Below are 14,438 nucleotides of genomic sequence, written 5' to 3'. Positions count from 1 at the left end.
CTATGAATGTAGGGGTGCATGTATCTTTTTGAATTATTGTTCTGTCTGGGCGTATGCCCAGGAGTGGGATTGCTGGATCATATAGCAACTCTATTTTTAGTTTTTTTGAGGAACCTCCTTACTGTCACCTCATTACATGTTACCTTGGTATAATGGCTGCACCAGTTTACATTCCCAGCAACAGTGTAAGAGGGTTCGCTTTTCTTCACATCCTTTCCAGCATTTATTGTTTGTAGACTTCTTAGTCATGGCTGTTTTCACATGTGTGAGGTGGTACCTCATTGTAGTTTTGACTTGCATTTCTCTCGTAATTAGTGATGTGCCAGTTGGCCATCTGTATGTCTTTGGAGAAATGCCTATTTAGGTCTTCTGCCCATTTATTGTTGGGTTGTTTGTTTTGTTGTTGTTGAGTTGTATGAGCTGTTTTTATATTTTGCAAATTAACCCCTTGTCACTCGCATCACTTGCAGTTATTTTCTCCCATTCGGTAGGTTTACTTTTCATTTTGTTTATGGTTTCCTTCGCTTTGCAAAGCTTGTATGGTTAGGTTCCATTTGTTAGGAGGTGGGAGTCTTTGATTTTGGGGGGAGTTGAAATATTTTAATATACTTACTGATATCTATAAAATATTAAAAGTTTGATTGTTTGGCTTTAGAATCATTATAAATTGAGTTTGCAGTGAATTCTGGGAGGTGACACCAGTGGTGACAGTTTTTAAATCTCAAATTTCTCCTTGAAAAAAATAGGAGAAAATAGAAGCAGCTAGGAGAGCTAAACTACAAACACACAAACAATATTTGCAATAAAACTAGGATTCAAGGTATCCCCGTTAGTCTCAGGATATGTGTGGATGGGAGAAACCAGTGACAGTTCTGAGACCTTTGTGGAACTGGCCTTAGAGGGAACCGAGAAGAGTTATGAACCCCTGCCCCCTCAAATCAGCTATAGATCCCAAAGGAAAGTGTCATGAGCCCATATGGGTTGTGTATTCACAACTTGAGTGGTTCTGCAGGATATCTAGTTCCCGAGTGAGGCCAGGGAGCCTGCAGCAACGTCTGGGCTCTGCTATTTTACAGATGAACATACGGAACGTCCCTTCCAAGGTAAGACTCAGCATCCAGAAGGACATGCTGGGAGTGGAACCCAGATTGAGCAAGATGGGGCAGTGAGGGTCGAGGAAAGAGAAGGTTTAGGTAAATATGTGGGCACTGAAAAGACACATCTGCAAAAGCAGAAGGTCACAGTTTCTGACCTACTTTGTGACAGCACATCAAGACCTTGAATGACAAAATCCCAACTACACCCCCTCCCCATGTTTGGGAGTACTTATTTCACATAAAAAATGGGCCGTAGGATAATAACTCCATGCAAAGTTATTTTAATTAAAAAGAAAATAAGGAATGGTACCCACAAGAGTTGAAAACCATATACCTGATATTTTAAAATGGGACAAAATATTAAGAACATGATGGAGGTGTGAAAGGGCTTTATATATGCATGTAAGGGAAATTGAGAAATGAAGGTTTGAAAAGAGAGATGGCAGAATTCAGCAAAAATGTACAAATAAAACAATTTTAGAAATCGAGGAAGCTAGAAAAAATGCAAGAGCAGGTAAACACAATTGTTAAAACTCTGAAAAAGTAGAGGAGGAGGAGGAGATGGAACATTTTAACAATCAAAGAAAAATATAGTAATGAGAAAGACTTGAAGAAGAGTTGTGTGGAAACCAGGTAAAGGAGAACCAAACATGTATAACAGAAGTCCTGTAACATGAGATTAAAATTAAACAGAAGAAGAAACAGTATAAAAAAAAACCATAAGAAAACTTTATTGAACTAAGAGTCCTTGAAGCTATATATTAGAAGGGCCATTTTGTTCGTCATGAAATCATCTCAAATCATCATTGAGACATAATATAGTAAAAGTATAGTCTTTGATGAAAGGAAAACATACCTTTGAGCATCCAGGCAAAAAGACTTCATCACTATAAGGAAGAAAATTAGATTCTCATGAGACTTTTTTTTGACAGCAGCGCTTTATGCCAAATAAACAATGGAGTATCATATTTAAGGCAATCATGGAAAGCAATGTGAGCCATGAAGTTTATCACCAGCCAACTGATCTTTAAGTATAAACCAGCCGACAAATCATTGTGAACGTGCCAGAAATCAGGGAATATTGCTCTCACGAGACCTTCCCGAACTGTTCAGTAAGGTATAAACTTCAGACAACCTTAAAGCTGGAAGAAACATTGGTGACGGAAGTATAGGCAGGTAACTAAATGGTTGATGAAGGAGCTTTCTCTTTATAGAAGTATTTCAGCTAATAAACCACAGTTTTGTCTTCGAGGTCATTAGAATTGTAGTTTCCAGTGGATTCAGAGAGGGTTGCACCTGTGCTGATGTGGTTTTGCCACCCTGAATAAATTCTCAGATACAGGCAATGATTATCGAGGGCCTGCAGCATTATAAATAGGGAAATACTTAAACATGATGTGCTTCTTGATAGATAAATACAACACTGCCAGAGAAATAGTCTTGCCAAAAGGTGTGGAACTTTAGTCTGATCAATCCTCTGTCGTTTACAGAAAATTAATGGTGGTAACATTTTACATGACACCATGGGGATGTAATGAGCAAAACTGGCAAAACCCAGACCACGGGAAACCCTACAATACAAAAGACTAAGTTTTTTGTTTTTTTTTTTAAGATTTATTTTATTATTTATTTTTTAATTTTTGACTGTGTTGGGTGTTCGTTGTTGCACACGGGCTTTCTCTAGTTGTGGCGAGCGGGGGCTACTCTTCATTCTGGTGCATGGGTTTCTCATTGCAGTGGCTTCTCTTATTGTGGAGCATGGGCTCTAGGCGTGTGGGCTTCAGTAGCTGTGGTGCATGGGCTCAGTAGTTGTGGCTCGAGGGCTGTAGAGCGCAGGCTCAGTAGTTGTGGCACGCAGGCTAAGTTGCTCCACAACATGTGGGATCTTCCTGGACCAGGGATCGGACGCGTGTCCCATGCATTGGGTGATGGATTCTTAACCACTGCACCACCAGGGAAGCCCCAGACGACTAAGTTTTAAGACAAAGTGGGTAAAGGAGATGAAACGGGAATCTAAAGATTAAAAGAGATTTAGGAGGGCATGAGTTTATCAATGGACCTTTTTTGGATCCTGGCTCAAGACAACAAATTATAAAATAGAAAAAAAAAAATGTATCCTAATTGGGAAAAAGTGAATATTAGACTATTTTTTGGAATTGTTCATTCATATTTTTAAGTATTTTTTGATCTTTTGGTTTTTGTTAGCAATAATGAAAATGAATAACAAGGAAAAAAAGGTTTGGGTGGCCAATTAGGGATTATGGGATGCAGAATAACTCGCTTGGGATTTTAGTAGACATATTAGAGTAAACAGAACTGGTGGGATGTATGTAAATCAAAGTAAAACCAAACAAGTGAAAGTAAAAATAATTGTTATATGGAATTGGCCCACGTGATTACGGAGGCTAAAAAGTCCCATGAGACCCAGGAGAGCCGGTGGGATATGTTTCATCTGAGTCCAGTGGCTTCAAGACAGAAGTCCCAGCTCAACAATCAGGAAGAGCTTGATTTTTTTCATTCCTCTGCCTTTTTGTTGTGTTCAGGCCCTGGATAGATTGGGTGATACTCATCCACATCGGGGAGGGTATCTGCTTTCCTCAGTCTGTGGATTTAAATGCTACTCTCATCTAGAAACACCCTCATGGGACACACACTCCCAAAAATGTTTCACCAGATAATCTGGGTTATCAGGTTGATATAAAACTAAATAACCATCACAATAGAAAGCATTTTTATTTCTCATTCTGTTGTTGCTTTGGTCCTCTTGGCTGTAGGGGATCAAGCAGTAATTCATTGGTGTTGAATCGCTATGTCATCAGAATGGAAAAGGCAGGTTTTGCTCTTCAGTAAATTGAGGCTCCTGGTCACTGGGGTTCACTCAGGTAACAGCTGCAGTGTTCATCTTCAGGGGCCCTTTTTTTGCACTTACTCTGTTAGGGTAGTGGAAAGTCACATGTGAGTGAGGTTTCCTAGGGTTCCTGCACCTCTGGGAGAACTTGATTACTTGTTACCTCTTGCACCTTTATAAGACATGTTTTTTTTTTAAATTCACTTTGGACATTTCATGGGCTTATTCCTTTTTGTACACCAAGCATTTCAAATATTTGTTTCCTTAGAATTTTTTAAATTCATTTTTTTATGTTTTTTGAGTTGAAGTATAGTTGATCTACAATGTATTAGTTTCAAGTGTGTAACTTAGTGATTCAGTATTTTTATACATTATGCTCCATTTAATGTTGTTATAAAATATCAGCTGTATTCCCTGTGTTGTACAGTGTGTTCTCGTAGCTTATATATTTTATGTGTAATAGCTTGTACCTCTTAACCCCCTACCCTGTTTTGTCCTGCCCCACTTCCTTCTCTCCTCTGTTTGTTCTCTATATCTGTGAGTCTACTTCTTTTTTGTTACATTCATTCACTAATTTTTTAGATTCCATAAATAAGTGATAACATATATTTGTCTTTCTGTCTTTCTTAGTCAGAATTTTTAAATGCCCTTTTTTATGGACTTTGTATACATTTTACAGTATCCATCTCAATGCAGATTTCCTATAGCTACTGAGAGCTGCTTCTTAGCCTTAAGAGTCTTAAGTTCAGTAACATTAACAATAACAGCAGCAAAATCATACTTGTTTTGGTTTGTTCTCCATCTCATGCTCTTCTCAGGTTGACAGAAAACCTGAGAAGCTTTACATTTTTGACATTATTTAAAACTCTGCAGTAGGTCGTATTTCTTTCATTTGGAATGCCAGAAAGCTGTAGGTTAAATTATAAGTGACTTGTGATGAGTTAAAAGCTAAAGGGAGAGATTTAGGGTGAATCAAAGGGTACTAGAAAGTGGCATAAGAAGAGGGAGAGACAGAAACGTTGAGATATAGGCAGTAGGGAGCAGTGAGTTGCGAGGCAAGTGTGTGAATAAGAAAGAACGTAAGTGATGACAGTTCTAATTATCACAGTGATAGAGAACACTGTCCCAGGAAGGATGCTCAGAACTGGATTGCATGGCACCTTTATCAGGTACCATTATTTTCTCCATTTTATAGACAAGTGAGCAGAAACACTAGGATTTACGTAACTTGCACTGGGGAGGCTTAGCCAGTTGGTTTGGGACCATGACCCAGTAATTTAACTTCCTCTTACACATCTTAGTAATGTGTCTCACTCCTTCTTCTCCCAGGGATTAGCTACCCCAGACAGGTTAAGTAGCTTCCCGAAGTACTTATGTTTTAATCAGTAGCAGAGCCAAGAAAAGCATCTGTTTTCTGACTGGGAAGCATGATTTTGACTTTGCTCCCTGAGTTTGTTTTTGGAACAGCTCCTCTAAGGCCCCATTCTTGTCTTTTTCAGTACTGTTTCTTTGACTTCCTTGCCTGTTTTTTACTGTTCACCTCTTCACTTTCCATCCACATTCCCAAGTATGAAGTAAGTAATGGTTGGGTTTCACATGGTAATTGCCAAAGATAAAAGCCAATCTGAAAATAATCTGGCCTGGTGGGAAAGTTGACTTGACGTTTAGAAAATTTCTTTCTTGTCCCTGATATGAGACTTAACTTTTCCGTTAATGAGGAACAACCCGTTGATGTTGTCCCTTAACTTTACTTGTAATAAGTCACCAATGGAAGCAGTCACAGCCAGCTCTGGTAATGAATGTTCACAGCACCTTCTGTAGAAAAGGAAAGAAAAAACCATCCTTTCTGTTCTCACAGGGATCCTTCCTGTCTGGAAAAACCAAAGAGACAAGAAAAATAAATCAGGCAGTTGAAGGAAAGGAGCTACATCCTTGAGAAAGTTATATTTGTAAAAATGCTAGTAGCCTAGAGATTTTCTTTCTAATTTAAGCAATGAGGAATTTTCCAATGTGGAATTATTTTTCATATGGTCAGTAATAGCGTCTTTTTGGTGCTAAGTAGGTGCTGATCATTGGTGCAGCAGTCTTTACTTTTCCAGCTGTACACTGGAGGAGAATTTCCTCTGTAACTGTGTCCTCAGACCTTCCGCCCAAAAAGGAGGCACGGGAAAAGCAGTGTTGGTTTCAGACATCTCCTTTACATCAGCGGTCCCCACCCTTTTTGGCACCGGGGACCATGTTCGTGGAAGACAATTTTCCCAAGGAATCGAGGTTGGGGTGGGGCGAGGGGAATGGTTTCAGGATGGTTCAAGTACATTGCATTTATTGTGCACTTTATTTCTATTATTACATCAGCTCCACCTCAGATCATTAGGCATTAGATCCCCGGGGGTTGGGGACCCCTGCTTTACATGGCTGAGGGTGTTTCTCTTGAGGGGAAAGAGAAGAACAAGGGAGTATCCATGGCTGTAGAGGGTCAGTGTTTCTGTGATATTCCTTGTGCTACATTTCCTAGTCAGGAGTGCTTGAAGCATTTGATTACCCCGGGTTGGATATTTTCCGCCCTCTACCCCATCCCATTTTGTGCACTTTGCTTCTGAAAGTTTGGTTACATTAGGAGATGGATGGCGTTGGAGTTAATGACTAATTGTACAAGGGTTGTTAATTAAGTCACATTACTCAGTGCAAAGGCATAAGGAGAGCTTAACGTGCTATGCAGTTTTGCTGTGAAAAATACATGCAATTAAAGTGGAGTAAGTTTGAACTTAGCAAAAGTGATGGAAAACTGAAAGTTATTGTGGTTATTTATATTATTTTTAATTTGTAGACTAGATATAAAGATACAACAAGACAAAATAAAATAACCTCCCCCCCCAAAAAAAAAACCCCCAAACCTGCTCGTTATGAAGAGAAAATTTCCATGGATTCACAATGCAAGCAGAAATAAAGTAGGACGACGAGAAGCATTTTCAATTCTTGGATTTGTCTGTCCAGCCAATTTACTGCTGATATGTATCAGTGGGTTTAAAAGATATTTTTCGTTTAATTTTATATTTTTAATTTAAGCTTTATTGGACTATAACTGACAAATAAATTGCAAGATACCAAGTGTATATGATGGTGATTTGATAGAGGTATATAAATTTTTTAATAATCCTAAAAATTAGCATTGGTGAGATTTGGGTCAGAGGACCATGAATAGTTTTACAAGTCAGACTAAAGTATCCCTGGTGAGTAATTTAAAAATATTTCTGGACTTTTTTTTGGTAGAAAAGACGTGTCATGTTTATAAATGAAGGTTTTCATTCTGTCTGGGAAGCCAGGTTGAATTTTCATTCGTTTGCTTCCTTGGCTGGCGAGATTGTACTTTATAAGACAGGAAGCAACTTTCACCCACAAACCCCACAGAGCCTTCTACTGCCAGGCTGCTCAGATAGGATAGTTAAGTCAAAGCAAACCAAAATTTACACCGAAGATGGCTCCCCCATGCAGTAGGGAACACCAGCTGTCAGTTCATTCCACCGTGAGAATTTCCAGTGTCAATGAGATGCTCAAGTAAAATTGTGATTTCTCCACAATTAGTTTTGTAGGAGATAAAGTAAAACCCCTGAACTCCATGCTTCTCACGCTCATAAGCCCACTTTGCTCATAACGTCCCACTGGCTTTTTACATTTCATGAGCCACTTAAGACAGAGCCCAGGACAGTGGAGGAAATACGCTCTTGGACACTTGATTGATTCATCAGGTACGGCCCAGAAGTCTGTCCTGAGAGGTAGACACAGTGACAGGATAGCAAATGAATGGAGACCTTCCAGAGTAGCGATGAGGGGTGGTTGTCCTCTAACCCTGGCTCCCGTGTCTGCTCTGAGGGTGATATGTGAGAAGAGTCAGAACCCTGAAGGTGCACCAGGAAGCTTACCACCAACATTTCCACGGTCTGGATAGACTCTTGGGTATTTACACATCCACGTATCTCAGCACTTTTAGAAATCACCAAATAAGAGAAACCTAATGGGGTTACTGCTTTCCCATATTGGATTTTATAGCCCACGAAGTTCAATGCTTAAAGTAGAAGGCTGGGCCTGTGGAACACAGAATAAACAGGACAACTACAGAAAAATGAAAATAGGTTCTTGTGGTCATCTAAGAGATGAGTTTTCTTCTGGTCATGATCCACAGAATAGTAAAGACTAGAACATACAGGGAAACATGGACATTTAAGTATTCCATACGTGATTGTTTGGTGATTTTACAATATGTATTAGAGTAAAAATTTTTTCTTACATCGGAGACAATATTGTGTAGGAGCTAAATTCCACAAGAAATTGGAGTAAGACCAAGATTTGATCTCAGTTCTTTTATTGCTAATTCTATGATCTTGTTAATAAAATGAAGGTAAAAGTTACAGTTTTGTAAGATTCATAGAAATAATCCATGCAAATTGCTTAGTGTGCATGGCACAGAGAGAGCGCTTACAATTTCTTGGCCACCGTTATTATTAACAAGTATCTGGACAGTTTTGAGAAGATACCAAAAGAGGTTTCTGAATTAAAAAAAATTTTTTTTTATTTATTGACGAATGTAGTCTTTGGATGTCGTGGCCTGGAGAAACTACCTCATTTGTTTCTCTCCTGGAGATTGAGTTTGTGTCTGCTGAAAACATGCATCCCTTTCCTGTCAAAGGGACCCCTCTCCCCCATGGATGGTTGCATGTGGTGAATATCAATGCACATACACGCAAATCAAGGAGGCACCAGGCGCTTAACCTGCAGTGATGCTAAGTGGATCTGACGTGATCACGACATGGAGGTTATTGGTGATTAATGCAGGTCACTGGGGATCACCGGGAAATGCATGTGTCCTCTCACCTGACCCTCCCACCGCTGCAGAAGTTTTTGACCTTAGTCTTGGGGTCACCCAGTCTATTTCTCCACATCTTCCAGAACTTAAAAATCTGATGTCTTTGCTGTTTTCCCCCTTCCCACTTTTGGTGGCTGCTAATTCATTAAAAAATTTAAGAATGGCTGGCTGGTTAATGTTTATGTTAGTGCCAGCCTGAAATTAAGTATGATTTTTTTTTATGGTGATAAAAATACTTCTTATCCTATCACTTGTTTATTCCCCCACCCTGTATAACCATCTCTATAAGCAGAGATGAGTGATTCCACTTCCCATCTGTTCAATACCCTAGGTCTAAAGTCCCTGAGACACAATGCCTAAATATGAAATTTTCTGAAAATGGGAATTTAAAAAAGTTGGTCATGTGGTTGCAAAACCTAACCTGTCCTGAAATTATTTGGTGACTGAAGTAGTAATTACTTTGTGTCAAGAAATAGCTTTAGCTCTACACTGCTGGTCAGATGGTAGCGTTACACTTATCTGCGGTCTTCTAAGGTGGGTATGGCCCTGAGACTTGGCACAGGTAAGTGGAATATGGGTGGGTGTGAGCAGTGCTACCTGAGGTGGAAGGTTTCAGAGTCAGTGCACGCTTTGCGGTGTGCCCCTTTCCTGTCCTCCGAAATTGGGGACATGCAAAGACGGAGCCTCCCTCAGCCTCAGTACCTGAATGAGGAAGATGTTGAACCTTGTCTCCTAGCGGGGGCATTTGCAGCGTGAGCAAGAAAACACCTTATTGTTTGAAGTTTCTGTTTTTGTAGAAGTTTGTTACTGCAGCATAACCTAGTTCACCCTTAGAAATATCGGGTCAAAATAAGACTTCCAGTTTTAGGCTATAATATTGTTTAATACACATTGGAAGAGGCGTTTCAATTCCTGGTTCCCACTGGGATCCTTCTGTACTTTATTCCTTAGTGGGCTCCGTCTTCTCCCTCCGCCCACCACCTTAACAGCCCACATCACATAGCAGGAGAGAGGGAGGCAGACGGAATCTGGGTGCCAGACTTGCGGGTCCAGGGGCAGACATCTTCTAGGTCTCATCTAACCACTGAAACGTTTTCCTATGGCTTCTTGACCCCCTGGGACATTCCTGATCTGTCCTTCAGTTCATGGAAATGTTCCTGGCCGTAGGGATAGTTTCTTGACATGCATGTGTGCATATGTATATATGTATGCATGTATGTGTGTGAGTGTATGTATATAGATACACATTTGTATAAAATTATATTTTCATGTATCTATCTAGAAGGATCCACTTATCTGTCTCCTTCCCAGTATTAGATTATACAATTATCAAAACAATATAAATATCAAATAGATAAAATACAAAGATTTTCTATTCTAAAATATGCTTTGTCACTGGTAGTCCTGTCTTTGTAGAGCTAGTTTAGAGATCCAAGGAGATACTATCTACTTTGTAGAATTATTTCAAGAACAGAATACAGGCTGTGCTCGTTATATAGTACCTTAAAATGTCTTTATTAAAAGATTAGTGTATTATCTCATATGTACTATTTGAAGAGAGATATTTAGTCTTACCTTATTTGAAAGTATTAGGTACTGTTCTTACCATTAAAATAAATTTTTCCTTCAGTCATTTCCTTAAATCAACTCATGATCCTTGGATCAACTCAATCATGCATAATTGGCTTATGTTCCATGTACAATAATTAGTTTTGTTTTGCTGTTAATACTGAGTCATCGCTACATTTTTTTTTGTGATGAGTATGTGATTTTACTCTTCCACATGCCCTTTCTCCTCCGTGTATTAAGGCATATTACATGGATTTTATATTCCAAGCATTCCTTTGAAATAAAATGTGTCATTCATATTTTAAAGGTTTAAAAGCCTAGGATTTCAAAGTGGTGAGTCGCTTTCCCATATGTAATAATCAAACCTGGGTGACACTGTAGGGAAGATACTTAATAACTGTCTATACATCTGTCCATCCTTTCCTGTGGGAACGTGTTGTGTAACTATGATGTATCAGGTATAATTGGTAGCATTTGGGAATGTACAAACAAAGAAGTCATAAGTCCTTGCTATCCCACGGAGAGAATTCAACTAGACCGAAACAAGGCAGACGGGGTCTGTCCAGACCTTTTCATTCACACAGCGCCTGGCCCCTCATTCACACCGAATAATGCGGTGAGTGAATTTGTGGACCTGTAGCAGACAATTGCCATTCCCCTGCCATAGGTGCTTTTCTAGCCTCTCAAGGAGCTGCTGTGTGAACCTAGAGGGGGGAATGACTACATGCACGTGGTTGCGGTGGGATCTGTTGGAAAGGCTTCCAGTAGGATGGTATTGGACTTGAGCCAGTGGGAATTGGCTTGGTGAAGACTTCCGGGGGAGAGAGTGACAAGTCTTGCCTGCAGTGACAGCAGCTTGTGTGAAAGCACAGTGGCAAGGATTACGTGAAAAGAGGTGAGCTGTGACTTTCATTTCCCTGAGGGACGTTTTCTTTATGGGCCAACATCTTCTATATTTCTCCTTCTTCATGGGTCGTGGGTATAATATAGTTACCTACATGACTGACCCTCAACTCAGAAAAGGTCGAAGCTCAGAATGGACCATTTCTCCAGTATTTTCAGGATACTGTTTTGTTAGTGTCTGCTTGCATTGATACAGATATACATCCTTAGCACATGGAGTGTGTGTGCGTGAGTGTGTGTGTGTACTTGATTGAGGAGGAACAGATTTGGTGTACAACATGAGGAAAGAAGGTAATTGGTGTTTGTTCAGACACATGCATCCCAACAGAGGAGAAGTACATGTGTCTGTGGTATCCCACATGAAACATGAAGCGCTAAATAATATAGAGAGCCTCTCTGAGCCCTCCATGAAAAGTATGTTAACGTCAAGGAAGTGTTTCAGGAATTCCCAGAGAGCATTGTAGTTCAGTAATGACCATTATTTATCACAAACGTGCACTCTGTTTGTTCACATTGGGTAAGGAATGACCTTTCTGTCTCCATGGCCAGGGCCAAACAGGCCTGGGTCACCGCTGGTGCGGGCTGGCGGCCATTCATCACGCCCCACTTAGCCTATCGCTGCCTTGAAGGACGCCACCAGGGAAATACTCCTTTTCTCTCTCCCTCCCTCTCTCTCCCTCTCTTCCTCTCCCTCCCTCCTTCCTGTCTCTGCCTCTGCCTCTGTCTCTGTCTCTCTCCCCCAGCCTCCAGATTTGACTGTAGGGTTTGAATCAAGTCAGTTGACAGCGTTGTTGGGAAGAGTGCCTTGATCCACAGGAAAAGTCTATTTCCATCATGGGTGCCCCTTGCAGGGTTTGTTGTTGTTCTGTTTTGTTTGGCGTAGCTGCCTTTAAAATTTTTTTCCATTGAAAATTTTTATCAACCTTCAAGTGAGAGGCCTGCAGTCCAGAAAAACTACTTAGTGATTTTAATTAGCTGGTTTGTCAAGGTCCTGAATTTGGAGAAAAAGATGGCCCTGATTGTGATCTGCATGGCTCTGTTGATTGTGTGTACAACTAAGGAAGACCATTCCCTTCGTTTTAGTTTGGTGATGCCATGGCGTTCATGTAATCTCCCGATGGTGTGTATCTTTCAGAGAAGAAGACAAAACCTTGCATGGGATGACCGTAACACTGCAGTGTGAAGACAGTGTCTTTCTTATACAACGGTAGTTGTCCCTAAAAGTTAATTTATATCCAAGCCTGGTCAAATTTATTCACTTAAAAATGTATTTAAAAGCCGGCTCTGAGAAATGCTGTGAAGTCATCTGGCATAACCCTGGGAATACTGCCAGTTCTGAAAACCTGTGTAGCAAATCAGAACTGCTATATTTTTGGAAACTTCACTGTGTGAATTTTGAGACTGCTAGTCTTTGGAATTATATGCTGTGAGTGAGCTGTCTTTACTCTCGTAGTGAAAGATGCTATCATCTTTTAGGTTGATAATGTTTAATTTAGTTGGGTGATTATATTTCAACTGTAAAACAGAAAAGAAAACATATATGTTAAATATATATGTGTGTGTGTGTACATTTTTTAAAAATGGAAAGCAGACTTTAGAGTCTTCTCTAGTATTGCTGATCTTGACAGATTTGTTGACAATGTGCTCTCCGTCTTTGACTACATCGTTTGAAGCTGGTGAGAGTTCTCCTTATCAGAGGCTAAGAGAACATCATGATTTGTGGAGCCAAAGTGAAGTTTGTGCTTTGTTTTTGCGTAGTGGCTTCCTTTCTTTTTTAAGACCTCAGAGTATTTAAGTAAAAAAAAAAGAAAGAAAATTTGAGTTCAACCTTTGAAGCCCTACCTTGCTAAGTTGTATTCTCATTTTTGAAGCCTAACGGGAAAGGGATGGACATTTAGCTGCAAAGTGTGTTTTTTTTTAATGGTCTGTATACTTAAAGCTGACATAACACCATATATGTATCTATCATATTTTTATGGAGGGATAAAATTCAGGTATAGCTCAGAATACTCCAAGCTGATGTTACAAACTTTTTCACTGAAATATATAAATAATGCACGTAAAACATTTGTTTCACAAACTTGAGAGAGCACAATACCTATTTATGATAAAGAGAAAGAATAAGCTGATAAAAAAAATCCAGCAGTTAAGTGAACAGCTTTAAATCATATAACTTGCATAAAATCATTGAGGGAATTTTTACCTATTATAAGCATATTACAAACAGAATGGACCTTTTGTTGCCCTTTTTTTGAGGGGAGGGGCTGCACAGCTTGTGGGATCTTAGTTCCCGGACAAGGGATCAAACCCAGGCCCCAGCAGTGAAAGTACCGAGTTCTCACCACTGGACTGCCAGGGAATTCGCTCAGTGTGTGTGTTGCATGTTTTCTTTCAGCTGACATCTGCTTTTTACTCCCCAAGTCACTTCCCTTGCTTGACTCTCAAGCCAGGTGAAAGTGAAGTCAGACTTAAGTGACCATTCATTCTTCTTTCATGGGTTGCATGCATCTGTTATCTTTTTACTTTGTTAATCCAGTTGCTCGATTTATAAATGTTTCCCACTCAAGAATTTCAGGAATGGATGAGTTGGGATAATGCCAGTGACCACTGAAATGCAGACGAAGCACTACCAAATTTGGGGTGTTTTTTGACCTCTCTTGAGGGAGATGATGTTTTTGAGACTTTTTTCCCCATTGACAAAAGGAGGATAGATTTTTAATAGGGATTGTTGATTCTAACAGTGTGTATATGTACATATAGTTATATACATAGACACACGTACATATATAGTGATATGGATGTTTATGGTGGTAGAATTTTTTAATTGTTGAGGATGAGAAGGCTAAAAAATATTTATTGAAGAAGAAAAGAGGCTCAACTCACATTTTAATTGTTTATAACTGTTCTAGGTGGAATTTTTTTTTAATGTAATATTTTAAAAGATATTTCCAGGTGAAGAATTTCATTCATAGGTTGATTTATACATTGGTATCTTACAAAATATCCCAGAAAGAGTCAATCAAGAAATTAAATCTGCCAAAATAAGTGTAATCATGTTGTTCAGCCTAACAAGAAGGAGGAGGTGCTTTGCATGCATGATTCCATGCAAATGAATGCACATTCCCAGCTCGCTCTAACGGGCATATTTTCACTACAGCTG

General features: G+C 39.6%; 1 protein-coding gene across 4 annotated transcripts in view; it reads left to right on the top strand.

Annotated features, from left to right (window-relative positions):
• Positions 1-14,438, top strand: part of PTPRG (protein tyrosine phosphatase receptor type G) — a 690,680-nt gene that overhangs the window by 228,783 nt on the left and 447,459 nt on the right. The window lies entirely within an intron of this gene.

This window comes from Hippopotamus amphibius, chromosome 13, assembly GCF_030028045.1.
Source record: "Hippopotamus amphibius kiboko isolate mHipAmp2 chromosome 13, mHipAmp2.hap2, whole genome shotgun sequence".
NCBI classification, from domain to species: domain Eukaryota; kingdom Metazoa; phylum Chordata; class Mammalia; order Artiodactyla; family Hippopotamidae; genus Hippopotamus; species Hippopotamus amphibius.
This window is presented reverse-complemented; position numbering and strand designations above follow the sequence as displayed.